The sequence below is a fragment of the Rhinopithecus roxellana genome, chromosome 8 (genome assembly GCF_007565055.1).
Source record: "Rhinopithecus roxellana isolate Shanxi Qingling chromosome 8, ASM756505v1, whole genome shotgun sequence".
In the NCBI taxonomy this organism is placed as follows: Eukaryota; Metazoa; Chordata; class Mammalia; order Primates; family Cercopithecidae; genus Rhinopithecus; species Rhinopithecus roxellana.
The window spans coordinates 116,122,331-116,150,135 of record NC_044556.1 but is presented as its reverse complement, the minus strand read 5'-3'; the positions used below and the strand labels follow the sequence as shown (position 1 = coordinate 116,150,135).

At 41.2% G+C, this 27,805-nt stretch overlaps 1 pseudogene; it reads right to left on the bottom strand.

Moving 5' to 3' along the window:
- Positions 1-9,485: 9,485 nt before the first annotated feature.
- On the bottom strand, positions 9,486-11,405 carry LOC104670190 (annotated as a pseudogene).
- Positions 11,406-27,805: the final 16,400 nt, after the last annotated feature.

The window sequence follows — 27,805 nt, the reverse complement described above, 5'->3', positions numbered from 1 at the left end:
AAACTACTAAGCCTCATCTCCCAAGAAGCTTGCAGGGTTTTTTTTCCTCAGCCTGTTTATTACAAAGACTGGTGACTTCACATTTGCATTGCAAATAGCTCTTTTGTGTTGACATTTCATTTGGTCTTGAAGGGCCCATAATATTTTTCCAGTTTGGGTGGGGTTAATGGCTCAAATCCAGAAACCAGTAGATATTCATGTACTCAAAATATAACAGATGCTCAATAACTGTAATTTGAATGAATGAATAAATGAATGAATGAATTTGAATATAGGTTTCCAACTGCACAATAGCAACACACACTCAGTTGTCTTTAAACAATTATAAAGGTAAAATGTTTTGTTTTTTTAAAATTAAATACTTTTATTCATCATTTATTCGTTCATTCATTCAACAAATGTTTGCTCAATACCTCATTTAATTCTTTACTGAAAACCCTGTGACAATAGGAAGCCTGGGGCTATGTCATATTCAACTTTACATCTTCAGTATCTCCTGGTACATATGAAATTCTCAAAAAATATTTGCTGGGTGAAAATGGGAATTCTGGTTGTCTGTTTTTTCTTTTTCAGGGAATTGTCAAACACACTCAGGCTAAGAATTTGATTTATATACCCACTTCTGAAATAAGAGTAAAATACTAGCAAAGAGGCAGCATTGATAGCCCTTTGGATATTCATAGCATGTAGACTTGAAAAGTTGTAGCAATCCATTCATGTATTAATTCAACACATGTTTGTTAAGCACCAGTCACTACATAGCCACAGAGGACACAGAGGTAAGCCTGAGCTGTGGATGACCAAGTCATTTCAGCAAAGCCTTATTGATTGAAGGAGATTGAAGATGAGTAGAGAATAAACAGCAAGACTGAGGGAGGAGGTGAGTGGAGATTAGTCAGCAAGACTGAGGGAGGAGTTGAGGAGAGAATAAATAGCAAGACTGAGGGAGGAGGTGAGGAGAGGATAACCAGCAAGACTGAGGGAAGAGGTGAGGAGAGAATAACCAGCAAGACTGAAGGAGGAGGTGAGGAAAAAATAATCAGCAAGACTGAGGGAGAAGGTGAGGAGAGAATAACCAGCAAGACTGAGGGAGAAGGTGAGGAGAGAATAATCAGCAAGACTGAAGGTGGAGGTGAGGAAAGAATAACCAGCAAGACTGAAAGCCGAGGTGACCAGAGAACAACCAACAAGACTGAAAGGAGGTGAGCAGAGAATAACCAGCAAGACTGAAAGGAGGTGAGCAGAGAATAACCAGCAAGACTGAAAGGAGGTGAGCAGAGAATAACCAGCAAGACTGAAGTAGGAGATGAGAAGAGCCTGGCCAAGTCCAGCAGATCTGAACCTGTTTCCCAAAAGGCGATGTTTAGCTGAGATTAAAGGATGAAAAGGAATGGAAGCCAGGCAGAGGGAGCAGGGTCAGAGGTGTCACAGGGTACATCCAGAAAAACCCAAGATCGGACCTAAGGAACCCTCCATTCACAGCCATTCAGACAACTTAGAAACCTAACAGTCAAAAATCAACTAAGAAGGCCTAGGAATAGTGTGAAAGGAAGAGATAAACATCTTTATCGGATTCATCTCTACCTGCCTTTCCCTTTCTTTCTCAACAAGATCTACAGTGAATGCTGAGAAGAGGCTTAACATGGGGAATTATTCTTTGAAGAGGAAAGAGCTAGTGTGAGGCCTGAAGGTAAGAGCCAGCGTTCTCCATCAGAGGAAATGAAAGAAGGTCAGTAAAAGGAAAGGGTGTGAGGCTGGAAAGGAAGCAGAGTCAAAGCCTGCAGAGCCCTTTGGGCCATGTAAAGAATTTGTTTCAAATCCTAAGAACAAGAGGATGTGGGAGCTGAACAGGGATGTAACATCCCCCATGTCTGTACTTTCGAGTTATCTCTCTAGCTGCAGAGATTCTTCTTATCAAGAAGCAATTGTGCAGCTAAGCAATGATGGTGCCTCAGGCTTGGGATGGCAAATATAAGGAAGTGAGTGAATTCAGGAAATATTTAGGAGACAGAATCCAAAGAGCCTAACGATTTGTAGAGCACTTTTTGAGTTCCTGCTATATGCCAAGCACCTTCCTTTTTTAATTCTCCTAACCATTTTCTTTATTTCTATTATTACCTCCATTTCCACAAAAGAAGAAACTGAGACATAAAGTAAAGCAAATTTCCAAAGACCACCAGTTTATAAATGGCAGAGCTGAGATTCAGGACAGGCACAAAAGCTCCAATCTTCTTATCCTTCCCTCTTAATCATCATGTCATACCATTTAGGTTTCTGGCTTAGGCAATGGAAAGAATGGTGGTGCCATTTACTGAGGTAGAAAACACAGGAGGATTTGGAAATTTGGGTGAGAAGAAAATTATGAGTTCAGCTTTCAACATGCTTGTGGGACATCCAAATGAAAATGAGCAGTGAGTAGTTTAGAGCTCAAGAGATAGATTTGGTGGGGGGCGGAGTAGACATACAGATTTGAAAGTCATCAGCAAATAAGCAAGAATCGCACTTCACAGGCTTCCTCCTTGGGAGTGATGCTGAATTTGGGAGCAGATTCAATGCTTTCCAAGTGAAGAGGAAGTGGGAAGATGTCAGTAGTAATGAGCCCAGCTGAGCCAGGGCACCAGGAGCTCCAGCAATGTCTCATCCAGCTCTGCTTCCAGGTCATGCCCAGGGGACACTCAAAGGGTACAATGTTAGGGCCCTGGTGTTCTGCAGCCCCAGCCTTCCTAGGCAGTCTGTAGCACTGCTGCATGCCTGTGCTGTAGGAGCTGCTTTAACACTGATTAACTCTTCCTTTAAAAAGTCACGTTTCTATGTTGCCTGCCAAAATGGTAACAGACAGATAATGTACTGTGTCACTAACACATCCCTGTCTATTTAAAAACCTCAAGAGAAGCAAGCAGATGAGCCTTGGAGTCAGCTCAGTGGTGGGAATTATTGCTTGGCTAATTATAAGCAGTGTTCCCAGAACTCCAGAACACACTCAGGAGGGTACAGCCCCTGTCTTCCTTGAGGATCTATGGGTGACTTTTGAAAACATCAACAATACTCAAGACACTAGAAGTCAAGTGGGGACATAACACGCTCACACAATTGAGCTGAGGAATAGGCTCTCATTTGCGAGGTAGTATGCCAGCTGGCCCCTAGTGATCCTCCTCTCCTGGTATTTGTGCTCTGTATGGTCCCTTTACCCTGTGAATCAGGATTGGCCCTGTGTGGCCAATAGAATATAGCAGAAGTACGTGAATTTCAAGGATAAATCACAAATGGCATTGTAGATTTCACGTTGGTCTCTTGGATCACTCACTCCAGGGGAATTCAGATACCATGTTGTGAGGTTATTCAGGCAGTCCTACAGAGAGGCCCATGTGACAAGAGCTGAGACACCTCCCTCCACCCCGCTGCCCCATTGCCAACAGCCAGAACCAATTTACCATTAAGGAGTGGGACACCTTAATGTTGAATGTTCCCTCCTCAGTCAAGCCACAGCTGACATCTGACTGCAACGTCATGAGAGACTCTCACGCCAGAACCACCCAATCAAGCCCCTCCCAAATTCCTGACCAACAGCAATTGTTAGAGAAAATAAATCATTGTTGTTTCAAGTCACTATGTTTTGGTGTGATTTGTACATTAATGAATACAGTCGATAAAAAGACTGGGTCCTGGTTAGGGAAAGAAATATTAATTGAGTCCCTACTGTGCTGCAGGGACTCGCGTACATTGTCTCATTTACCAGGCCCACTTCACAGATGAATAAACCAACGCACAAAATATATACAATTGAAAAGCCTGCCCAATTCCATGGCTAGGAAATGCAGAACAAGGATTTGAATCCTGACCTGCCTGCCTTCAAAGCTCTAGCTATTTCTCCCACATGTTCTGCCTCCCTGGAAATAAGCAGCCCCAAACACTGGTTCTAGCTCTGCCATGACATAGCTCAGTGATTTGGGGGAGGGGAGTGGTTCATTCTCCCCCAGTTCATTTTCTTTCCTGGAAAGTGGGGGAGTTAGAGTCTTTGTCTGTTGAGGTTCCAGTTGGCTCTAATATCCTTTGACCCTGTGGCTCCATCTCATTGCCAACAACATCTACTTTCCTCCGAGGATAGGTTGCTCTCAAAGACTTCCCTCCTGCTCTCGCTGTTCTCCACTTATCATGAGGAGCTGATTTCCATTGTAGCAAAATGGTCATGGGCTGGCCCTTAAGAAATCCCTAGAAGTTCTGGGAAACTTAAGTTACCAAGAAAACCTAAAAAACGTTCTTCCCTGGAGGCTTTTCAAAATAATATTATTAAGGATTTGTCCAGGAGCTTTTAGGTTAGCTGAGCAAATTACAAAGAAATGAGGCTAAGTCCAAAAGAAACAGGGTGGTGAGCTTCTAGTAATTTCTGGCTTGCACATAGTAAGCATCTCAAGGAGAATTCATGGACTGAATACAGGAATAATGGGTCTTTTTATTGTGTTGAGTAGAAATGAGATGTGTGACAGAGGGTAAGTTAGTCAAGCATTCTGAGCCTCAGTTTCCTTATCCAGAAATAGTAAATTAACTCAAAGGGACTGTAATAAATATAAAAGACAATAATACGTATAAAACTTCAGCAGAATGTCTGAAAGATAGAATGTGCCTAATAAGTCTTTATATTCTGTTAAAGAAAAATGGCCATATTCATTCAATAGAAAATGAAAGTCACTTCATCAGTATCATCAACAGTTGGAGTGCAGGTTCTTTTTGGTTCTATGAACCTCTGAGAAGCATTGGCCTCTGTGGAAGGGGAGTGAATTTTGGAAGGAGAAGCCCAGATGGTAGACTCAACAGTTCCTCCTGCCACCCTCTAGCACCTTAACAACACCTGCCTGCTGGGGTTTTCTTGCTCCAGCCCCCACTTTTGCCACGTCCACCCTCAAAATCCATCTGTGACCTCATCACTTAGTGCATTTAAGTGCCACCACCCCAGTTTGCCCTCTCCTGCCCCAAGATTTGGAAATCTATCAGCATTACCAGCCAAATGAAGAAGCTCACTCTGATTAATGGCTACTTCTGCCAGGGACTCCAGTAAGTGACCAAAATCAGGACCCTCCCTTCCCAAAAGGGACTTTCATTCCCACCAACTGCATAGTATAGCAGCCATCTGTGTACGTCTCCCCAGGGATCTCCAAGAAGAGGCTGCTCTGTCTTCTCCCTCCTGCCTGACTTCAGATCAGACCCTCAACGCTCACTCACTCAGAAGGCTGAGTCTTGCAGTTCAGTCCACAGAAGGCATTTTTCAAGAGTGTTAGATTCTGTATAGGTCTCTAGGAGGTGGACCCATAGGTGTACTAATTCCATTCTGACTCTGAAGATACCATAAATGCTTTCTGATCACTCATCTAGCTCAGAAAAGTGAGTTTAGAGAAAGAATGTGCCCTGGCATTATTGTTATCAAGCCTATGTAGTCCAAAAAGAGATTTGTCAGGCTTCATCAGGGACTGTTGATGATCTAACTCAGTTAAAAACTTTCATTTCATTAGGGGGAGGAGACCATAATGATATCTTAAAACCCATAAGTAAAGGATTATAATAGTTTAATAAGTGAGGGTGAGGAGGACTCCAGAACATTCAATAATACAATTAGGTTAGGCTCAGGAAGAAAATATGATCATTGGATAAAAGACAGCCCTTGTTTTTCATTAGACCTCACTAGCATTGCCAGTGGAGATGATTTGTTTTCCACTCCTCTCGTTTGACTTTAAAGAGTATCTTATTTCCTCCAATATCCTGTCATCAAAAGACAGCATGAACCTCGCTGAGGTTAACCACCTCCCACAAAAAAAAAAAAAAAAAAAAAAAAACAGCCGTACTTTAACCATGAATCTTATATCCAGTTTGAGGATAAGAAAATCAACTCAGCATTGACATGACCAGATATGTGTACCATTCAATCCTCCCCAATCTGTATTGTCCTTTACCATTTACAAAGGCTTGTCACCTGCATTATCTCATTTACTATATTCTCACAACAGCATCTACTCACATTTTTCAGGTATAGAAAATGAGACAAAGATGCTTGGTTCAACATTTATTGAATATCTCCTACTTGTCAAATAGGGGAGGAGGTGTCACACAGATGACTTGCCCAAGGTCATAGATCCAGTAAATATCAGGACTGGGACTTGCTCTTCTACCTCTTAATCTGGGTTGGACTTTGGTCTTGAAGCTGGGCCGGCAGGATCAGGCCCTCTGACTAGGGGAAAGACATCGAGTGCTTGATCCCACAGATAGGTACACATCTGTCATCCTATGGCTCTGATTCTACATTTTGAAAAGATCCGTCTTAAACTGTTTAGATGAAATCAGTTTTAAAATAAGAGATTTATTCTCTTTTTTCTCATAAGAAGGATGAGGATCCTGAAAAGATAAATGAGAATGTTCTGAAAGAAAATTTAGAAAGTCTCATCATGTGCATTATGTGAGCATCAGGACTTTGCTGTATTCTGCATAATAAAACTCTGCTTCCTGTTGTAAATGGTTTTCAGTGCCTGGACTTCTCTGTTTCAGGGATGAATATTTCTCTATCGAGAATAATTCAATACAACAAAATAGATGTCTTGTCAACAATCATTCTGTTATATGTACTTATCTCCTATGGGTTTGTCACCCTTACAAGACCATAAGTTCCTCAAGGCAGCAATTGTACCTAACACAGTGCTGACAAACATTTGGAGCTCAAGCAGTCTTCATTACATTGAAATGATCTCTACAAAAACATCTGTGTGTTTTAGGTTGCTTCAGTTATAGAACACTCCTGGAAAATTAGGTTTTCTACATGTGAGAAAATGTTTCAGTTAACTTGAAAAACACTCCTTTGTGCACCAAAACTTTTCTCACACAAAAAGGAAGAGAGAAAGGATGAAAAGAGGGAGGGAAAGAATGAAAAAGGAAAGAAGGGAGGAAAGGAGAAAGGAGAGAATAATGAAGAAGAGGAAAGAGAGGGAAGGAAGGGAGAATAAAGAAAGGAGGGAAAGAAGAAAAGGAGGAAAAGAAGAGGGGAGAAAGAGAGAGGGACAAAGGAGCTGAGGGAAAAAGAAGGGAAGAAGTCATCTGAAAATATTGGAGCGCTAACAGGATAGTGAAAAAGTCACCAAGCCAATACCTAGAAGATTGGAAATATAGAGAAGTGAGACCAACATCTTTCCCTTAGGTATATTTGTTAATTCAAGAATTTTTGAAAGCCTCCAGGTAGTAGAGGGACCAAATTTATGAGGAAAACCTAATCAGCTCCTCCTGTTTTTGTTTGGAACCTTGAAATGCTGTGAGGATGAACCAGGGTGTACCAGCCTTTGCAGTGACCAGCTCAACTTCCAATCTACTCAACCACTGAAATAGGATTAAGGTGACCCTGATTGCTCAGGCCCCCAGTTGCCTCAAAGAAGCAAATGAAAATTCTCACTGGAGGCAGCAAACAAAAGTGAATTTAGAATAAAAGCGTTTTCAGACAAACAAAACCAAAAGAGTTTGTCACATCCAGATGTGCCTTAAAGAAAACATTAACGTGAGTGTTTCAAGTGGGAGAAAAATTATTCCAGATGAAATGACACAGATGTGGAAAGAAATGAAAAAGGAAAATACGTGTGCAGTGTTGGCTCTATAAACCAATAATAAATATGTCATTGGAGTTTAAAATATGCGTAAGCTAAAATACATAACAACAATGGCATATAAGTCAGAAGGGGATAAATGGAGTTTAAGTACCTTAGATCTTTGCATTTTCTGGGGAGAGGGTAAAAGTGCCAACTGATGGTGAACCGTGATAAGTAAAGGTTGTCATCTCTTAGGTAATCAATGAAGGAATAATAAAAGTATATAACTTCAAAGCTAATAGAAGAGGGAAATGCTTTTTGAAAAATCAATCTAAAAGGCACAGAGTAAGATGAGAGATTTAAACTCACATGAATCAATGGCTATATTAAATGTATGTAGACTCAATGCTCCAATTAAAAGCGAAGATTATCCACCTGGACATAAAAACAAAACACAACCATGTGCTCTTCACAAGAGATACATGTAGAACTGGAAACAGAGAGGCTTACAGTAAAAAAATTATAATAATAGAAAAAATATGTCATACAAAAGCTACCTTGAAGAAGGCTGGTAAGTTCTATCATAGAGCTAAAGGCAAAAAGCCTTTTACTAGAGATTAAGAGAATACTTCATTATGATAAAAGGCTTAATTTACCAAGAAGACATAACACTTTAAAATTTTTATGTGCTTAATAATGTAGTTTCAAAATAAATGAAGGAAAATCTGACTGAACTACTAAGAAAATAAACAAATCTATAAAAACAGTGGGAGATTTAAATACACATCCCTCAGAAATTGATAAAACAGGCAGGCAAAAATCAGTGAGGATACAGAAAATTTGAATAACATGTGTAACAAACCTATCCTAATTGACATATTTAGAACACTGCACCCAGCAACTGCGAATTACACATTCTTTTCAAGCACACTCAGAACACTTTTCAAAAATTTACCGTATGCTACGCCATAAAGCAAATCTCAACAAATTCCAAAGGATAGAAATCAAACCAAGTGTCTTTAACCACAATGCAATTAAACCAGAAATCAGTAAGTAAAAGATTACTTGAAGCCCCGTAAGTTTAAAAATTAAGAAATACACCATCTAAATAACAAAGAAATCACAAAATAAATTAGAATGCAGTTTAAATAATAAAAAAAACTTAACATGTCAATACTGACTTCTGGTTTCTAGCTAAACCACTAATGCATTGGATAAGATGCTAAAAATAAAAAATAAAAAATTCTCAATCATACTATACAGTTGCAACTCTTCCCCTTAACAGACCTGCCCCAGTCCAATATCCTGAGCCAGTCTCCAGGACTACTCGCTGGATTTTGTCACTTTCCTGGGTTGGATCCTCCATATCCTGGATCTCATTTCTTTCTCTTAGTTTACTTCTTCATTTAGATGTAGTACATTCTCAAGCAACTTCCTGAGAAAGGTTCATGGTAGATAAAATTTTCTATACCCAGTCTAAAAATAATTTTACCCTCACATTTGACTATTAGTCTAGTTGTAGAACTTTAGGTTAACTTTTTTTTCCCCTCAAAAACTTGTTGACATTTCTACATGGTCTACCAACATCCAGTGCTGCTACTGCTAAGTCCACTGCTAGCTTGTGTATTGTTTCTTTGTGGGCACTCTATTTTTGTTAGTTTTCTTCTTGGAAGCCTTTAGGAATTTCATCCTTGAGTGTTACATTTCATGATGAGACATCAAGGTTTGAGTCATTTGTATTTGTTACATTGGGAATGTGGTGGACTCTTTCAATATGGAAACTTTGCTCTTGGGCTCTAAGAATTTGCTTCTATTATTTCTTTGGCAATTTTCTCTCCTGTATTTTCTCTACTTTCTGGTTTGTTTTTTGCTTGCTTGTTTGTTTTTTTCACTAATAGGACTTTTTATTTGCTACTATTGTAAGTCTGAACTTTAAACACATTCTTGGACTGGTGGTTCATATCCATCAGCTCGTTCACCTTTATCCACTGTCTCATCCCCAGTAGCTTTTCCTGAACTACTACCTTCACCATGAAACTCCATGAGTCTTCTCAATTCAAACTCAGGCTTCTTCAGCATTTTTACTTTTCTAACGAAGACACCATGGAGAGGACAAGTAGATTGGCAAGGCTTTTCTATGTCTTTTTCAATGTTGTCTGGATGAAGCAATTTATTGCTTCAATTATTTTTTTTTTTTTATTATACTTTAAGTTCTAGGGTACATGTGCACAACGTGCAGGTTTGTTACATATGTATACATGTGCCATGTTGGTGTGCTGCACCCATTAACTAGTCATTTACATTAGGTATATCTCCTAATGCTATCCCTCCCCCCTCCTCACAATAGACCCCGATGTGTGATGTTCCACTTCCTGTGTCCAAGTGTTCTCATTGTTCAATTCCCACCTATGAGTGAGAATATGCGGTGTTTGGTTTTCTGTTCTTGCAATAGTTTGCTGAGAATGATGGTTTCCAGCTGCATCCATGTCCCTACAAAGGACACGAACTCATCCTTTTTTATGACTGCATAGTATTCCATGGTGTATATGTGCCACATTTTCTTAATCCAGTCTGTCACTGATGGACATTTGGGTTGATTCCAAGTCTTTGCTATTGTGAATAGTGCCGCAATAAACATACGTGTGCATGTGTCTTTATAGCAGCATGATTTATAATCCTTTGGGTATATACCCAGTAATGGGATGGCTGGGTCAAATGGTATTTCTAGTTCTAGATCCTTGAGGAATTGCCACACTGTTTTCCACAATGATTGAACTAGTTTACAGTCCCACCAACAGTGTAAAAGTGTTTCTATTTCTCCACATCCTCTCCAGCACCTGTTGTTTCCTGACTTTTTAATGATTACCATTCAGGACGTAGACATGGGCAAGGACTTCACATCTAAAACACCAAAAGCAATGGCAACAAAAGCCACAATTGACAAATGGGATCTAATTAAACTAAAGACATTCTGCACAGCAAAAGAAACTACCATCAGAGTGAACAGGCAACCTACAGAATGGGAGAAAATTTTTGCAATCTACTCATCTGACAAAGGGCTAATATCCAGAACCTACAAAGAACTCAAACAAATATACAAGAAAAAAACAACCCCATGAAAAAGTGGGCAAAGGATATGAACAGACACTTCTCAAAAGAAGACATCCATACAGCCAACAGACACATGAAAAAATGCTCATCATCACTTGCCATCAGAGAAATGCAAATCAAAACCACAATGAGATACCATCTCAAAACCACAATGAGATACCAGTTAGAATGCTTCAATTATTGAATAAATTTATTGATCACTTCTTTCAAGTTATTTGTCTGCACCTCTCAGGTCATTATTTGCAAATCTTCTTCTGGATTTGTCGGACCTGTTGGTGCTGAATATAAGAGGTCTTCCATATCTGATTGTTGCGTTTTTAGTAAAACCAACACAGAACAGATTAAACAAGTAGCCATCATTAGTCTTGACATCGACATGAGTTTCAATCATTGTCTGCCATTTTTTGACCATGGAACACATTTTGTCATGGGTAAGATCCATGCCATGGAAGTTAGTCAGGCAGTTTTTGCCCTGAACATCTTCAGTAATCATCTTGAATTTTCTAAATACAACTTCATCATTCTGCAAATCAGTTTGACTCACTTCAAACATATGAGGCCATCAGATATAATTTTGGTTCCTTGGGTCCTGGTGATTAGTGTCCTTCCAATATTTCTTATATTAAACGTAGCAGGTGCTTTCACATCATAGCAATCTTTCTTAGAAAATGGATCAACCACCTTCTTCTTGGCTCCCTTTTTGCCACCTTTAGTAAGGCACTTGTTCTTGGCAACCACCATGGTGCTACTCAGAAAGCCAAAATGGCTCTACTTTCTTTTTGTAGGATTCCTATTAGTCAGATGTTGAACTTCCTTTATTGGTCTGCCATACAGTTCATTTAATTTCCTTAAAGATAATCCCTGTATTTTGTGTGGTTTTGCTTGTTTGTTTGCATAAGTTGAGGGGGCAAAATGCCTCAATGTTACTGTTTAGTGTGGGGAGTGAGGGAGATGTTGACTGTCCCATATATAGTTCCAATGATTGCCTCTGTTTATAACCCCACATGCCACTTCACCCTCCATTATGCCTGATGTCTTCAGTTCCTATGCCTCCTTTTAGCTTTGAATTTAACTTGACATAACACAAGTTTTCTCCTTAGTAGTAGCCCCCCCTTTCCTCTACTTCACCAGGTATCACCATTTCACCTATTTTCTATCTTCAAGAAATTTGCTGAAATTTCTCATTCTCTGCATTATAGAGATAACTTTTTATTATTATTTTACTATTATTTTAAAGGATCTTTCAGAAAGAGGAGATACATCTACATATAATCTTTATGCTCAGTCTTCCATCTTTACTCACAAGCTCAACTTTTATTTCTTTACCTGTTTGCTCTCTCTAGAGCAGTAAGCAAAGAGCAGCAACGCAGTATTTTCCTCTAATTTTGGGGCATAACACACACATGGCTAACCATCATTCCCTGAATGTTTGCTGAATTTCATAGATTTGCCTAGTGCAGGTCAGGTGCAGTGGCTCATCCCTGTAATCCCAGCAATCTCCACTTTGGGAGGCTGAGGCAGGTGGGTCACTAGAGAGCAGGAGTTTGAGACCAGCCTGACCAACATGGTGAAACCCCATCTCTAATAAAAATACAAAACTTAGCCAAGTATGATGGTGCACGCCTGTGGTCCTGGCTGCTCAAGAGGCTTAGTCTGGAGAATTGCTTGAACTCAGGAGGCAGAGGTTGCAGTGAGCTGACATAATGTCACTGCACTCCAGCCTGAGCAATAGGGCAAGACTTTCTCAAAAAAAAAGAAAAAGAAAAAAATGAATTGCCTAGAGCATATTATGCATGCTCAGTCACCCTAAGATAATTGCCAAGTTGTTAAGAGACCTATAAGGATATCCCTATAATAACCAGAGTCTCCAATTTTTTTTTTTTTAATGATAAAATTTCAACAATTGCATTGAGGAGGACCACATAAGTGAACATTTAAAATGTAGAGGATCCTGAGAAATCTAGAACTTAACCTTCAACTTTATTGAGTCTTCAGCATGTAATACAGTGTGCTTTATATGCAAGAGACCCTGTTGGTGTTGCTTTTGTGTGTGTGTGTGTACACACACATACATATATAATAAAGTTAGAAGAAATGCCACTTATCTTAATTCTGAGAATATGAGGCATTTTTCTAAGTTGAAAACAAGAACTGCTTCTTCTCTTAGATTGAATAAATGCTAACTATTGTCTTAGATGTTGCTGCTTTTATTATTTAGAGTTGATAAACTCTCAAGATGTCAATCAATGAATTGAGGGGTTATCCCTCTTATCAATGATTTAGGATCTAGCTAATAGCTGATGAAAGAGCTTAATTCACAGAAGACTGGCTTTCTAGATATTTAGAGAGAAGCAGCCATTCAACTTTCAGAAAGAATAATCGTTCATTTTTCTCCCTTTATCTGAGCTGGCTGGTAACTTGGGAGAAGCAAAGAGCAGCCCAGATTGAAAGGTCAAGCTGGCAGTGTGTACTTAACTCTGACAGAAGAGAGAGTGTAAATCTTTGAATGTCCTGAGATAACAAAAGCCCAGTGAAAATACAAATAAAGTCATGTGGATCAGTATCTAAATCTGCTGCCTGCTGCCTCTAGTACAGATGTTCTGTGGTACAGCAGGAAAAGCAAGGGCTTCAGATTTGCACAGATTAATTTAACCCTGTTGCTTTCCAACTGTGTGATATTGGGGGAACTTTCTCAACCTTTCTGAGTTTTGCTTTCCTTATATAATGAGATTATTGAAGAAAATTAAATGAGAGAATGAGTACTAAAGAGCACGTCCAGCATAGCAGTTGCTCAATAGATGCTAGTTCTACTTTTCCTTTTATGTCTCAGGAAAGATAACTATGGTGCCTGACTGTGAGAGCACTCCTATGAGAGACTGCGTTCTCATGGATCACACCTCTGCCTTGGTGATCAGAGGGCAGATTTACCACAGCATCCCCATTTTAGGGTATGCCCTCACTATTCTTCCTTATGTTCTTCTTTTTTTCTCCTCTTTTCTTTTCTTCTTGCGCTCCCTTTCCCCAGCAAGTCTCATATCAGGTAATAAGAAAGGACATGTAAAGCAGGCGAAATGTAGAATTAAGAGTAGGGGAGAAAAGGGGAAAGGAAGGAAGAGATTGGTCACACTGCCACCTTCATCCATACAGTTTTGGAAGTTTTTTTGTTTATTGGTTTATTTTTATTTTTATTTTAAGTCCTGGGGTAAATGTGCCAGAAGGTTTGTTGCATAGGTAAACATGCCATGGTGATTTGCTGCACCTATCAAAGTTTGGGGTTTTGTTTATTTTGTTTTGTTTTTTGCCTCTCACTCCAGGGACTCTCATCTATGCCCTTTATTCCAGGGCACTAAAGGTTGGTGGTTTTCCATTCTGTATCTCCAGCCAGGCATCTCTGCTCTGAACTCTATAACTACATTGAAACAGCTAGTCAATGTCTCCACTTCTATGTCCGTAAGCTCTTCAAGCTCAACACAGCTGAACTCATCACTCCCTACCTGCCCTCCTTGACCCACAACCCACTGATCTTCCAGGATGGTCTGTTTTGGGCAGTGGCACTACCATCTACCCACCTGCCCAAACCAGAAGCATTGGAGACTTCCTTGGCATTTCCTCTCCATCAACTCCCACCTACATCTATCATCAAACTCTCCCGGAGTCTACCTTCTCTGGACTTCTATTATTCACATCTTAGGCCTCCAGGATCTGTTCTTCAGACCTCATTTTTTTTCTCATGATTTTTGTCTCTTGGTATTTCTGATCCTTGATCTAAGATTTTTCTTTCACCTGAATTTCCATGTCTTTAAAATGGTTTTCAATAGGATCATCCTCTCCCTAATTTTTAAATGTAAAAATCATGGCTGTTTCTGTTTTGTGTTTGTTTTGTTTTCTGCTTCTAAGAGGTCTTTTTAAAATGCTATATGACTCTCCTTAAGTACTTATTTTTTAAAAAATAAGACCAATGCCTGTCTCCTCTAGCAGTTGTATTCAAAGGAGTTACCCATCTGAGTGTTGTCATTGCTCTCTGTGGCTGTTGAGAACCCCTCGGTGCACTGAATTTTCCTTTGTGAACTCCTGATTCTACTCTTTCTTGGGACCCAGGTTAAGCTATCAAGAGTGGCAACGAACTTGGGAACATTGAAAAGCACAACAGCCTCTGACCCTAGGGACCAACCCAGGTGGCAGAATGCCTCTTCCCAGATGAAACCTCTGGAGGAAGTCTCCCTGCTCTCTATCTCCTCAGGAATAAAGACTACAGCTCTCAGGGGTAGGAGAACCCCATCCATGTTGCCGTCTTACCTCAGGTCCTCAGGAACAGGGTGGCCAACAGGTATTTCTAGGATCACGTTGGCCATGGATCTCCATGGCTCAAGCTCCCTGTAATAACTAAGTTTTGCTCCAGGGTTTTCCCCTATCTCAAGGTTCCTATCTTGGCCAGAAGGCTGAGCACTACTCCCAGAATCCTATAGAACACAAACCTTCAGCTGGTAGTTGGATTTGAGCTAGGGTAAAAAGGCTGTAGGACACATGCTTCAGCTGCCATCATCCCAGAATTTCCTCCACCTCTCTCCCATCCACTGTCATCTTCCTGGACCAAGCACCACCATTTCTTCCCTAAACTACGGCAATAGCTTTCTAAATGTTTTCATTCCTACCTTCCTACAATTCATTCTCCCCTCTGCACACAGAGAGCTCTTTAACAAGTAAACAAACAATAATCTGTTTATCTTATTCTATTCTCCTGCTTAAAAATCTTTCAATGACTTCTCAGGACTCCCAGAGGAAAGACCAACGCCTCTGACATAGTCTACCAGGCCTTGAATAATTTCAGCTTCTTTGAAGCTCATCTACTTATAGGCAAGGGAAGAAGTTGTAAACAGGGGTCTCTTTCCAAAAAAGAGAAACAATGCCTCCAGAATCATAAAACCTAGAATGTGGTCCTACTTCCTCCACGAATCAACTTCATTTCTCTGGATATCTGCTTCTTCATCTAAAAAATTATGATAAAGTCTGCCTCACCTTCTTCAGAGAGTTTTAGTGAGACTCTCATAAGAAAATGTTTTCAATGTCTGTTTTGTAAACTGCGAAGGAGTATAAAAATTGTAGCTGCCCTACTAAGTGGTGTGAGTTTTAGGGAACTATACACTTAAAACATGACTTCAATCAGCTTGTCACAGATACAATAATTTCTACCATGAAAGTGTCTGTTTTGGACTGAGGCATTATGACTCCAGTTATTCACTGTTAAAATGCACAAGATACAGGAGAAGGAAGAGAAAAGAATAAAGCATGAAGTCATTTTGATTCACTTCTATGGAAGATCCTCATAGAATTATTACTCAGATTGACTGATTCTGAGGGACTGGGAGACAAGAGAGGTAACGTTCTATAATTGAGAGAAGGGAGGAAAAGGTCCAAGGTGATACCCAGAGAAGAACAGCCAGGTAAGCACAGTGTTGGGGCCAGTGTAGGGGCAGTAACAAGGCCAGCACCCCATGTTCTTGAGTAGTGCTGGTCTTCCTCTTAATTTTAGTTTGGGAGGTGTTTCTTCTTTTCAGACAATTATCTTCCTCCCAATAGTGCAAAAGATTTCATGTATAATGGAGAAAAATTAGAAAAAGGCATTCTAGACAGAAGACCGGTGATTTCTGCATTTTCAACTGAGGTACTGGGGTCATCTCACTAGGGAGTGCCGGCCAATCGGTGCTGGTCAGCTGCTGCAGCCTGACCAGCGAGAGCTGAAGCAGGGCGAGGCATCGCCTCGCCTGGAAGCGCAAGGGGGAAGGGGATCCGTTTTCCTAGCCAGGGGAACTGAGACACACAACACCTGGAAAATCGGGTAACTCCCACCCCAATACTGCGCTGTAAGCATACAGGCACACCAGGAGAATATATCCCACACCTGGCCGGGAGGGTCCCACGCCCACGAAGCCTCCCTCACTGCTAACACAGCAGTCTGCCCCGATCTATCCACAAGGCAGCAGCGAGGCTGGGGGAGGGGCGCCCGCCATTGCTGAGGCTTAAGTAGGTAAACAAAGCCGCTGGGAAGCTCGAACTGGGTGGAGCTCACAGCAGCTCAAGGAAGCCTGCCTGTCTCTGTAGTCTCCACCTCTGGGGACAGCGCACAGCTGAAGACCAACAGGGGAAGTAGCGGGAGCCGGTGCAGACGCGAACGACTCTGTCTGACAGCTTTGGGGAGAGCCGCGGATCTCCCAACGCGGAGGTTGAGATCTGAGAACGGACAGACTGCCTGCTCAGGTGTGTCCCTGACCCCTGAGTAGCCTAGCTGGGAGAAATCCCCCACTAGGGGCAGTCTGACACCCCACACCTCACAGGGTGGAGTACACCCCTGAGAGGAAACTTCCAAAGGAAGAATCAGACAGGTACACTCGCTGTTCAGCAATATTCTATCTTCGGCAACCTCTGCTGCTGATACCCAGGCGAACAGGGTCTGGAGTGGACCTCAAGCAATCTCCAACAGACCAACAGACAGTCCTTCTGACTGTCAGAAGGAAAACTATCAAACAGGAAGGACACCTATACCAAAACCCCATCAGTACGTCACCACCATCAAAGACCAGAGACAGATAAAACCGAAAGATGGGGAAGAAGCAGGGCAGAAAAGCTGGAAATTCAAAAAATAAGAGCGCATCTCCCCCTGCAAAGGAGCGCAGCCCATCGCCAGCAACGGATCAAAGCTGGTCAGAGAATGACTTGGACGAGAGGAGAGAAGAAGGCTTCAGTCCATCAAACTTATCAGAGCTAAAGGAGGAATTACGTACCCAGCGCAAAGAAACTAAAAATCTTGAAAAAAGAGTGGAAGAATTGACAGCTAGACTAATTAATGCAGAGAAGATCATAAACGAAATGACAGAGATGAAAACCATGACACGAGAAATACGTGACAAATGCACAAGCTTCAGTAACCGACTCGATCAACTGGAAGAAAGAGTATCAGCGATTGAAGATCAAATGAATGAAATGAAGCGAGAAGAGAAACCAAAAGAAAAAAGAAGAAAAAGAAATGAGCAAAGCCTGCAAGAAGTATGGGATTACGTAAAAAGACCAAATCTACGTCTGATTGGGGTGCCTGAAAGTGAGGGGGAAAATGGAACCAAGTTGGAAAACACTCTTCAGGATATCATCCAGGAGAACTTCCCCAACCTAGTAGGGCAGGCCAACATTCAAATTCAGGAAATACAGAGAACGCCACAAAGATACTCCTCGAGAAGAGCAACTCCAAGACACATAATTGCCAGATTCACCAAAGTTGAAATGAAGGAAAAAATCTTAAGGGCAGCCAGAGAGAAAGGTCGGGTCACCCACAAAGGGAAGCCCATCAGACTAACAGCAGATCTCTTGGCAGAAACTCTACAAGCCAGAAGAGAGTGGGGGCCAATATTCAACGTTCTTAAAGAAAAGAATTTTAAACCCAGAATTTCATATCCAGCCAAACTAAGTTTCATCAGTGAAGGAGAAATAAAATCCTTTACAGATAAGCAAATGCTTAGAGATTTTGTCACCACCAGGCCTGCCTTACAAGAGACCCTGAAGGAAGCCCTAAACATGGAAAGGAACAACCGGTACCAGCCATTGCAAAAACATGCCAAAATGTAAAGACCATCGAGGCTAGGAAGAAACTGCATCAACTAACGAGCAAAATAACCAGTTAATATCATAATGGCAGGATCAAGTTCACACATAACAATATTAACCTTAAATGTTAATGGACGAAATGCTCCAATTAAAAGACACAGACTGGCAAACTGGATAAAGAGTCAAGACCCATCAGTCTGCTGTATTCAGGAGACCCATCTCACATGCAGAGACATACATAGGCTCAAAATAAAGGGATGGAGGAAGATCTACCAAGCAAATGGAGAACAAAAAAAAGCAGGGGTTGCAATCCTTGTCTCTGATAAAACAGACTTTAAACCATCAAAGATCAAAAGAGACAAAGAAGGCCATTACATAATGGTAAAGGGATCAATTCAACAGGAAGAGCTAACTCTCCTAAATATATATGCACCCAATACAGGAGCACCCAGATTCATAAAGCAAGTCCTTAGAGACTTACAAAGAGACTTAGACTCCCATACAATAATAATGGGAGACTTCAACACTCCGCTGTCAACATTAGACAGATCAACGAGACAGAAAGTTAACAAGGATATCCAGGAATTGAACTCATCTCTGCACCAAGCAGACCTAATAGACATCTATAGAACTCTCCACCCCAAATCAACAGAATATACATTCTTCTCAGCACCACATCGCACTTATTCCAAAATTGACCACATAATTGGAAGTAAAGCACTCCTCAGCAAATGTAAAAGAACAGAAATTATAACAAACTGTCTCTCAGACCACAGTGCAATCAAACTAGAACTCAGGACTAAGAAACTCAATCAAAACCGCTCAACTACATGGAAACTGAACAACCTGCTCCTGAATGACTACTGGGTACATAACAAAATGAAAGCGGAAATAAAGATGTTCTTTGAAACCAATGAGAACAAAGATACAACATACCAGAATCTCTGGGACACATTTAAAGCAGTGTGTAGAGGGAAATTTATAGCACTAAATGCCCACAAGAGAAAGCAGGAAAGATCTAAAATTGACACTCTAACATCACAATTAAAAGAACTAGAGAGGCAAGAGCAAACACATTTGAAAGCTAGCAGAAGGCAAGAAATAACTAAGATCAGAGCAGAACTGAAGGAGATAGAGACACAAAAAACCCTCCAAAAAATCAATGAATCCAGGAGTTGGTTTTTTGAAAAGATCAACAAAATTGACAGACCGCTAGCAAGGCTAATAAAGAAGAAAAGAGAGAGGAATCAAATAGATGCAATAAAAAATGATAAAGGGGATATCACCACCGAACCCACAGAAATACAAACTACCATCAGAGAATACTATAAACTCCTCTACGCAAATCAACTAGAAAATCTAGAAGAAATGGATAATTTCCTGGACACTTACACTCTCCCAAGGCTAAACCAGGAAGAAGTTGAATCCCTGAATAGACCAATAGCAGGCTCTGAAATTGAGGCAACAATTAATAGCCTACCCACCAAAAAAAGTCCAGGACCAGATGGATTCACAGCTGAATTCTACCAGAGGTACAAGGAGGAGCTGGTACCATTCCTTCTGAAACTATTCCAATCAATAGAAAAAGAGGGAATCCTCCCTAACTCATTTTATGAGGCCAACATCATCCTGATACCAAAGCCTGGCAGAGACACAACAAAAAAGAGAATTTTAGACCAATATCCCTGATGAACATTGATGCAAAAATTCTCAATAAAATACTGGCAAACCGGATTCAGCAGCACATCAAAAAGCTTATCCACCATGATCAAGTGGGCTTCATCCCTGGGATGCAAGGCTGGTTCAACATTCGCAAATCAATAAATGTAATCCAGCATATAAACAGAACCAAAGACAAGAACCACATGATTGTCTCAATAGATGCAGAAAAGGCTTTTGACAAAATTCAACAGCCCTTCATGCTAAAAACGCTCAATAAATTCGGTATTGATGGAACGTACCTCAAAATAATAAGAGCTATTTATGACAAACCCACAGCTAATATCATACTGAATGGGCAAAAACTGGAAAAATTCCCTTTGAAAACTGGCACAAGACAGGGATGCCCTCTCTCACCACTCCTATTCAACATAGTGTTGGATGTTCTGGCTAGGGCAATCAGGCAAGAGAAAGAAATCAAGGGTATCCAGTTAGGAAAAGAAGAAGTCAAATTGTCCCTGTTTGCAGATGACATGATTGTATATTTAGAAAACCCCATCGTCTCAGCCCAAAATCTCCTTAAGCTGATAAGCAACTTCAGCAAAGTCTCAGGATACAAAATTAATGTGCAAAAATCACAAGCATTCTTATACACCAGTAACAGACAAGCAGAGAGCCAAATCAGGAATGAACTTCCATTCACAATTGCTTCAAAGAGAATAAAATACCTAGGAATCCAGCTTACAAGGGATGTAAAGGACCTCTTCAAGGAGAACTACAAACCACTGCTCAGTGAAATCAAAGAGGACACAAACAAATGGAAGAACATACCATGCTCATGGATAGGAAGAATCAATATCATGAAAATGGCCATACTCCCCAAGGTTATTTATAGATTCAATGCCATCCCCATCAAGCTACCAATGAGTTTCTTCACAGAATTGGACAAAACTGCTTTAAAGTTCATATGGAACCAAAAAAGAGCCCGCATTGCCAAGACAATCCTAAGTCAAAAGGACAAAGCTGGAGGCGTCACGCTACCTGACTTCAAACTATACTACAAGGCTACAGTAACCAAAACAGCATGGTACTGGTACCAAAACAGAGATATAGACCAATGGAACAGAACAGAGTCCTCAGAAATAATACCGCACATCTACAGCCATCTGATCTTTGACAAACCTGAGAGAAACAAGAAATGGGGAAAGGATTCCCTATTTAATAAATGGTGCTGGGAAAATTGGCTAGCCATAAGTAGAAAGCTGAAACTGGATCCTTTCCTTACCCCTTATACGAAGATTAATTCAAGATGGATTAGAGACTTAAATGTTAGACCTAATACCATAAAAACCCTAGAAGAAAATCTAGGTAGTACCATTCAGGACATAGGCATGGGCAAGGACTTCATGTCTAAAACACCAAAAGCAACAGCAGCAAAAGCAAAAATTGACAAATGGGATCTCATTAAACTAAAGAGCTTTTGCACAGCAAAAGAAACTACCATCAGAGTGAACAGGCAACCTACAGAATGGGAGAAAATTTTTGCAACCTACCCGTCTGACAAAGGGCTAATATCCAGAATCTACAAAGAACTCAAACAAATATACGAGAAAAAAACAAACAACCCCATCAAAAAGTGGGGAAAGGATATGAACAGACATTTCTCAAAAGAAGATATTCATACAGCCAACAGACACATGAAAAAATGCTCATCATCACTCGCCATCAGAGAAATGCAAATCAAAACCACAATGAGATACCATCTCACACCAGTTAGAATGGCAATCATTAAGAAGTCAGGAAACAACAGGTGTTGGAGAGGATGTGGAGAAATAGGAACACTTTTACACTGTTGGTGGGATTGTAAACTAGTTCAACCATTATGGAAAACAGTATGGCAATTCCTCAAGGATCTAGAACTAGATGTACCATATGACCCAGCCATCCCACTACTGGGTATATACCCAAAGGATTATAAATTATTCTACTACAAAGACACATGTACACGTATGTTTATTGCGGCACTATTCACAATAGCAAAGACTTGGAATCAACCCAAATGTCCATCAGTGACAGACTGGATTAAGAAAATGTGGCACATATACACCATGGAATACTATGCAGCCATAAAAAAGGATGAGTTTGCGTCCTTTGTAGGGACATGGATGCAGCTGGAAACCATCATTCTTAGCAAACTATCACAAGAACAGAAAACCAAACACCGCATGTTCTCACTCATAGGTGGGAACTGAACAATGAGATCACTTGGACTCGGGAAGGGGAACATCACGCACTGGGGCCTATCATGGGGAGGGGGGAGGGGGGAGGAGGGAGGGATTGCATTGGGGAGTTATACATGATATAAATGATGAATTGATGGGTGCTGACGAGTTGATGGGTGCAGCACACCAACATGGCATAAGTATACATATGTAACAAACCTGCACGTTATGCACATGTACCCTAGAACTTAAAATATAATAAAAAAAAAAAAAGAAAAAAAAAAAGAAAAAGGCATTCTAGTTGCTTCTCCTCAACCAAGAATGCTATAGAATATTTTATTCTATTTATCTAATCAAAGATGTCATCAATTATAAAACATAATTATATGTAATATTAACAAAAAACATATTTCTGATTTAAACTTTGACATGTCAATAAGTTGTATCCCAATTTCAAAGATGATAAATGTGAAAAAATATACATTTTAAAATCCATGAACTATAACATCTGTAGACTGATTGGATAACTATGGCTAGTCTGCTGCAACTGTGTGACATAATATCGTCCATCTGCTAGGATGGGGATTACAATGTGGAGTTCTCCATACACTCAGAGTAGAAAACAGTTACTTGCTATCAAGGACGTTTTGAGAATGTTCATGGTGATGGTACGTTGAACCATCCAGTTTCTTCTGGAGTAAAACGGGAGAAATCCTATATACATTACATATAAAAAGGATTTTTTAAAGGATACAAATAGCTTTATTCCAGGTTATAATTTTTTAAAAGATACGAATAGCTTTATTCCAGGTCATAAACAAATTTTGTTCTGATCACTATTTCTCACATTGTGGCTCACATCTCACCGGCAGACCTGAAGAGCCCTCCAAGGGTCCCTGGGAGTGCAGTAAGCATCCCAGACCCTCTGTGAAATCCTGCAGAGGTTGCACTGCAGTCCACAGGCCCCAGAGACCTCCTCACTCATCACCTTGAGGGAAGAACTGTCTTGTCCCAAGAGTCCCCCTATGCCACAGGCACATTTAATTCATCTTCTCTTCATTGAATAATGACTATGTCCCCAGCATCAGGTAATATTTAATATTTAAAGTAAAAAAGAAGTTGACCACCCAGTCCTAGCCCTACTGTTCACAAAAATCCCAAAGTAGAGAATAGATTCTCAGTACATGATGAGGTCAGGACGTTCCCTGGAAACAAGCTGACAGGATCCCTGTAGTCAACATGGGGAGGAGAGGGAGGATGCATCATTAGTTTAGTGAATTCACCTACAATCCACTTTCTGGCCCTGGGTCTCATAGGGTCAGAAACATGACCTGTCAGCACAGTGAGAGCAGATGCATCTCTCAGGGTCAGGCTCACATAAAGCAGGACTGATACACAAAATCAGAATTGAAATTAATCCACTTACAAGAGGAAATTATACCTGTTCCACGGACTTGAATACTCCAGTTCTCATCACCTGTCAACAAGCCTATGTGAGAAACCAAACCCCAGGTGGTGTTATCTGGAGAGTGTTCAAGCAGGATAAGGGGGGGATGGCAGGTAGATCAAATGTACAATGGCAGCAGGCTAAGGGAGCCTCTGGGGCACTTGCCTCCACAGCAGAGACTTACCCATATGATTGAAAATGCTGAAAATCTACTGGCTACAACTCTTCCTCACATTTGCACTTTAAACATGGCCATGATCATGGGACCAAAATAACCAAACTTTCATGGCTGAGATACTAAGATACCTCTCTTCTGAGTGCTACTTGGATGGGCACGGTTCTGAAATTTACTTTTTTTTTTTTTTTTTTTTTTTTTTGAGATAGAGTCTCACTCTGTTGCCCAGGCTGGAGTGCAGTGGTGCAACCTTGTCTCACTGCAACCTCTGCCTCCTAGGTTCAAGCAATTTTCATGTCTCAGCCTCCTGAGTAGCTGGGACTACAGGCATGTACCACCACGCCCGGCTAATTTTTGTATTTTTAGTAGAGACAGGGTTTTGCCATAATGGCCAGGCTGGTCTCAAACTCCTGGCTTCAAGTGATCCACCTGCCTCAGCTTCCCAAAGTGCTGGGATTACAGGTATGAACCACTGCACCCAGCCTAAGATTGACTTTTTATTGTTATTCTGAGACTGATCAGCCCCTTTCTGTATTTAGATAGAGTCGTTATTTCCATCATATTTTACTCTGACCTGAGAACCATTCGTGTTTTTATGTCACATTCATTCACCATTCATTCAACAGTTACTAATTGAGCAGCTACTATGTTCCAAAGTTCAAGTCAGAAGAGTAAGGAAGTATGATGGTAAGCGCTACAACACACAAAGTACAGAATGGAACTAGGAGCACTATATTAGTCTGCTGGGGCTGCCACAACAAAATGCCACAGAGTAGGTGGCTTAAACGACAGAAATTTATTTTCTCACAATTTTGGAGGCTAGAAATCTAAGATCAAGTTACCAGGAGGGTTGGTTTTTGGTGAGGATGGTCTTTCTGGCTTGCAGATGATACTTTCTCTCTATGTCCTCATATAACCTTTTCTCTGCTTGCATGGAAGGAGAGCTCTGTGTTACTTCTTCTTCCAAGAACACAAATCCCCATAGAATTAGAGCCTCATCTTTATGACCTCACTTAACTGTATTTATCTCCATAAAAAAGGCCCTATCTCCAAATAGTCACACTGGAGACTAGAGCTTCAACACATTAATTTTGAGGGGACACAATTCAGTTCATAACAAGCACACAGGAGAGTATGTGGAAACAGACTGCAGGGAAGAGGTACATTAGAAAGTTGTTTTGAAAGTAGCCTACAGAGGGTTGAAGGGCCTATGAAGAAGTGAGAAAGGCAGATTGGGCAAACGAAGAAGCTGGCCAGCAATGCACTTGCAGCTGAGGCCTCAGCCAGTCCAACAGGGAGCACTAAAATTGAGACAGCCCTTCAGAGGATTCCCATATCTAAATAAACACACCTTTAACCAACTTATGTTCTGATCCAACACGTTCCTGGGTGCATTATAGCCTGCTCCTGCAGCATACAGTCCCTCTCCTTCCAAGTAGGCCCAGCTCATCCAATCAAACTGTGCGAGGATGTGGCCCTTATTGGTCTGATTGCTAGCAGAGTATACAGAGGTAGATTCTGAGGGAGCAAACATCATTTCATAAGACACTATCTTCAATGGAAGCCTCCATATGATCAGAATCTGGTAACAAGGGGGGAGTGGGCTACATCTGCAGGCCCAGTGACTTCAGAAAAGTCTGTACATTCAGGGGTCTTAACTGCATCTATTCAGACATCCCCATCCCAAGTCTGAGGGTCCCGCTCATTTTCTATTAAGACCCTGACTTTGGTATAAGACCCCTACCAGGGCCATAATTCACCTTTCTCTGAAGCTATTCCTACAATTTAGTGCCAGGCCTGATTTTCCATTCTTTGTGGCCCTACTGCAAGGAATTAGAGTTTCTTTAAATGCTGCCAAGGAAGTCCTCTGGCTTTCAGATTTTGCCTAGAATTGGTGATTAATCCCATTCTGATCCTGACATAATCTCTCTTCAATGGATCAATGGCATTCAGTGGCTGTCACCCAATTCCACAGTCACCATTTGCCTCAAACTTCTCTAGTGCCCCAGGTATTGCATGAGCCAGTGCATTTACTTTCACTGGCATCCTATCTGAGTCTTAACAATTGCACTGCTACACACACCAGGAGCTCTCCTTACTCCCCCTACCACCAGTGTTGAGGACCTCATTGACAGACGAATGATAAGTGGATCACCAAGATTCTATTTTAGAGTCTTTTTCCCAGGGCCACTCCTGGTACAATCACCTTAACTTGGCTTTCTAAGAAACACACTAAGATGGAGAATTGTGTACAGAAAATTAACTGGAGATTTTTCCAGAAGACACACCAGTAAGAAACTGAGGAAGGCAGAACAAGGCAGGGAGAAGCTGGTCCACAATGAGGCTACAACTAAGGCTCCTGCAAAGCCTATAGAGAGCTCTGGAGCTGATGGCCCCACAGAGACTCTGCTGAGGCAAGACCTTCTTTGGACCCCCAAGTCAACCAGTCACGGGTTGTGGGCCACCCTCTATGGAGGGACAGGACATTGGGGAGGCAGTTCCCGGCGAGCTAGAGCAAATCTCAGTGAGAGCTTCAGCAGTTGTTGACATTACCAGCATCTGGGAATGAGTATGCTGACCCTAAAGAGGGCATCTGGGCAGAGAACCACAGTTACCACTACAGAGCCGCATGGGACACAATCAAGAAAAGAGGTCAGCAAGTCAAAATGGGAGCAGGTGCAAGGAGCGTGGGAGTATCTCAGCAGAGGAAGGACCATGTCCCAGACAGGGAGAGCAAAATCAAAGATTTTCGGTGAGGCTGGAGCAAGGAGAGGTGAGGCTGGAAAGGAAGCAGCAGGGGGATTCCTGGCTTTGTACTCCCATGGGAAACATGGTGTGCCTGGCGGCATGGCGTGCTGATTCCACCAGTTAGGCTTTCAGAAGGCATTCTCATTGCTCTCATTTCTAAGTTTTGGTGGCAGTGAATTACTACATCCCCAAGTATTGATAAAAGAGTCCCTTTTGAGAAATTAAGGCTTATGGACAAAAAACCAGAAGTGCTCAACACTTGGCAGTATAGGAATGGAATGCTCCAACATCGTGCCAGGCAACACACTCTGTCCATCTTATGCTGTTTTCTGTGGGAGAGGCTGCAATTCTTTCTCTGCCTTAGTGCATGCAACTACAGCCAGACCTGAGGAAAGGACTTCTTATCCTGGCCCCTCTGGAACCACATGCTACAGGAAGACAGCTGAGAACAGACAAGGACTGCAAAGCAAGGGAGAAGGTGATGTGAAAGAAGGAGCAGGACAGGAAGATGAAATCAATTCAAGGCCTGGCTCTGTGGGACTTAAGGAAAAATCCCTATACCTCTCTGGACTCCAGAGGGTAGAACTAGATTCGGTCCCTGAGTTCAAAGGTACTTGGATTCTGTATTTCTTAGTAAATATTTTATAACACTAAATGAAAGCAAGATACCGCCCAGATCAGTCCTGAGTCTTCCTTTCTTTCAGGTGAGGTTTGTGATGGTGAAGCATGAGAGCAGCATGGAACCTGCCAGTCCAGACTCCTTTCTGGATAGAACACTGGCTTTCCACTGTGGCATCACATCCCTTGAAAAAAGAGTGAACCCACTTGCCCATTCTTACCTCCAACTCTCAAATTAGCAAGCAAGATTCCCTTTCTACTCTCACTCTGACTTCTTCCCTGGTGCTTTTCCTCCACACTCCCCTCATTTTATCCCTGCCTTGCAGTGCACATTGCTTGATTCACAAAAATACTGCATTCTTAGCCCAGGAAAACATGTGGCAAGATTCTGTCTATGCGGTGGGTACAGAGACTAATACAGAATTATGGATTTAACTTTGTAAAACAATGATTAATTTATTTATAACTAAGAAGAAAACTATTAATTCCCTGTCCACAATTTGCCATAGAGTATATCTCTGCCTTCAACAGGTTGGTTCTCTTAATAGATGTTAGTTTAAGATTGGCTTACTGCACTAGGCACCAATGCACATTAGCAGATTACACATATTATTTATTTAACCAATGTATTTTTTAGTGGATTCAACTAACAATATATTAAAACATAACATCTATTTAG